The sequence below is a fragment of the Oncorhynchus masou genome, chromosome 13 (genome assembly GCF_036934945.1).
Source record: "Oncorhynchus masou masou isolate Uvic2021 chromosome 13, UVic_Omas_1.1, whole genome shotgun sequence".
Lineage (NCBI taxonomy): Eukaryota > Metazoa > Chordata > Actinopteri > Salmoniformes > Salmonidae > Oncorhynchus > Oncorhynchus masou.
The window spans coordinates 26,492,718-26,496,091 of NC_088224.1; positions in this window are offsets into that span (position 1 = coordinate 26,492,718).

The following is a 3,374-nucleotide window of genomic DNA, read 5'->3' on the forward strand; positions in this document are numbered from 1 at the left end:
CGACCTCCAGATAATTCCTTTAACATTTAGAGTGTTTGTTGGAGCGCGAGAGAAAGGGGGGGTTGCTTGATGAGGAGGAATATAAGGTTGCTGCTCAGTGTTTAGTTAACGTAAGTCATTTCAATGGATTCTCTCTCTCTCTCTCTCTGATGCTGCAACAAATACTAGTTCAGTTGTAACTCCTCAATATGCTCCAGGGATACTGCAATGCTGTTGTGACCTTGAGAATCCTTGAGCCAGGAGAATATTATCTTGAAAAAAAATGTTAGCCTCTGAAACATGACAAACCGACCATTGCCAAGGACCTGGCGAAGGTCCTATGCGTTGCCTATTTGTGCGTCTCAATAAATCACAGTGGGAGCATATGCTGCATATTATCCTCCAAGAAAACATTGGCCAATTTCCCATTTTTGAATTCCACTTCACTTCCTGATGAATCGCTGGTATTGAAACCCCAAACCTGGGGCCGTATATATCAAGCATTTTAGAGTACAGTGCTGATCTAGGATCAGGTCCACCCTGTCACATGTATAGTCTTATTCATTGTGATCTAAAAGGTAAAAACTGATCCTAAATCAGCACTTTGGCCGCTTGATAGGGGATCTGGTTTGTGGGTACCTGTCCTGCACTTCCACATTGAGGGGTATCGGGGTAGCAGAAGGCCCCAGCCTGGGATTCAGCATCATGGCAGGCCTCTAGTGATTTATCCCCCTGGGTCTGGTGCTGTTGTTGAGAAGGCTCTCTCTCTCTCTCTGTGAAGGCTTCCTGAGCCATTCAGAACAGGAATCCATCAGGGCCAGGGCTGAGTTATAGGGACAGTAGTAGACCGCTGCAATGTTGTAGCACTGAGACAACCGCAGATTTATTAAACCAGAACTACCCTCCCTGTCTTTTCTTTTCCTCTCTCTTCTCCTGTTTTTTCTTCCTCCTCTAGGAAAGCGTTTGAAAGGAAGAAGAGGAGGGCTTTCTATCTATACTGCCTGCAACAAACACACACTCAGCATGTGCTGCATACTCCTTTAACCTTGTGCTCTGACAGTGTGTTTATGTATAGTTTGATACTGCACAATAACAGCAACACAGTGCCGTGAAAATGTATTATCCACTTTCTGATTTTCTCCATTTGTGCATATTATTGATATTGAATGTTATCAGATCTTCAACCAACACCTAATATTAGATAAGCGGAACCTGAGTTGACAAATAACCCCCCAAAATGATGCCCCATTACATCCCATTATGGCTGGTGAAAACCAAACATTGCATTCCTCAGTAAGAACCTCATATGAAAGGTCAAGCATGGTGGTGGTAGTGTGATGGTTTTGGGATGTTCTGCCAACCTGGGCCTGGACGACTTGCCTTAATAGAAGGAACAATGAATTCTCTACAGAGACGCTGGTTCAAATCCAGGCTGTATCACAACTGGCTGTGATTGAGAGCCCCATAGGGCAGCGCTCAATTGGTCCAGCATCGTCTGGGTTTGTCTGGTGTAGGCCGTCATTGTAAATAAGAATTTGTTCGGAACTGACTTGCCTAGTTAAAGAAAGGTTAAATTAAAAAATATATATAGATTTAAAAAGAATGTCAGGCCATCTGCCTGTGAGCTGAAGCACAGCTGGGTCATGCAACAAGACAATGATCTAAAACACACAATCAAGTCTACATGAAAATAGCTAAAGAGCAACACATTGGATGTTTTGAAATAGCCTAGCCAAAGTCCAGACCTAATCCCAATTGAGATGTTGTGGCAGGACTTGAAACGAGCTGTTCATGCTTGAAAACCCACAAATGTCGCTGGGTTACAGCAATTCTGCATGGAAGAGTGGGCCAAAATTCCTCCACAGCAATTTGAGAGACTGATCAACAACTCCAGGAATTGTTAAGTTGGAGTCATTGCAGCTAAAGGTGGCACAACCAGCTATTGACTGTAAGGGGGTAGTTACTTTTTCACACAGGGGCCATTAGCTGTCTTTGATTATGAAATAAATGAAATAAGTATGTCACACTCAGATTCCCTTTACCTAATATTAGGTTTTGGTTGAAGATTGAAAATATTCAGTATCAAAAATCTGCAAATGTAGAGAAAATTAAAAAGTGGGCAAATACTTTTTCACTTCATGGTATGTGCACATGCATGCACACAGAGACAGCCTTGAATTAACTTTGCAACTGTGGTGTGCAAGATGAACCTTCCACATACAGTACCAGTCAAAAGTTTGGACACACCTACTCATCCAAGGGTTTTTCTTTAGTTGGACTTTTTTCTATATTGTAGAATAATAATGAAGACATCAAAACTACGAAATAACACGTATGGAATCAAGTAGGAACCAAAAAACTGTTAAACAAATCAAAATATATTTTATATTTGAGATTCTTCAATGTAGCCACCCTTTGCCTTGATGACAGCTTTACACACGCTTGACATTCTCTCAACCAGCTCCACCTGGAATACTTTTCCAACAGTCCTGAAGGATTCCTACATATGTTGAGCACTTGTTGGCTGCCTTTCCTTCACTCTGCAGTTCAACTTATCCCAAACCATCTCATTTGGGTTGAGGTCGGATGATTGTGGAGGCCAGGTCATCTGACGCAGCACACCATCACTCCAATTCTTGGTAAAATAGCCCTTTCACAACCTAGAGGTGTGTTGGGTCATTGTCCTATTGAAAAAGAAATGATAGTCCACTAAGCGCAAACCAAATGGGATGGCGTATTGCTGCAGAATGCTGTGGTAGGCCTTGAATAAATCACCAACAGTGTCACCAGCAAAGCACCCCCACACCATCACACCACCTCCTCCATACTTCATAGTAGGGAAGCACACACGCAGAGATCATTCGTTCACCTACTCTACGTCTCACAAAGACACAGGGTTGGAACCAAAAATCTCAAATTTGGACTCATCAGATAAAAGGACAGATTTCCACTGGTCTAATGTCCATTGCTCATGTTTCTTTGCCCAAAAAAGTATATTCTTATCGGTGTTCTTTAGTAGTGGTTTCTTTGCAGCAATTTAGCCATGAAGGCCTGATTCATGCAGTTTCCTTTGAACAGTTGATGTTGAGATGTGTCTGTTACTTGAACTCCGTGAAGCATTTATTTGGCCTGCAATTTCTGAGGCTGGTAACTTCAATGTACTTATCCTCTGCAGCAGATGTAACTCTGGATCTTCCTTTCCTGTGGAGGTCCTCATGAGAGTCATTTTCATCATAGCACTTGACGGTTTTTGCAACAAAACTTGAATAAACTTTCAACATTATTTTCTTCCGGATTGACTGACCCTTCATGTCTTAAAGTAATGATGTACTGTCATTTCTCTTTGCTTATTTGAGCTGTTCTTGCCATAATATGGACTTGCATTCCAGGTGACT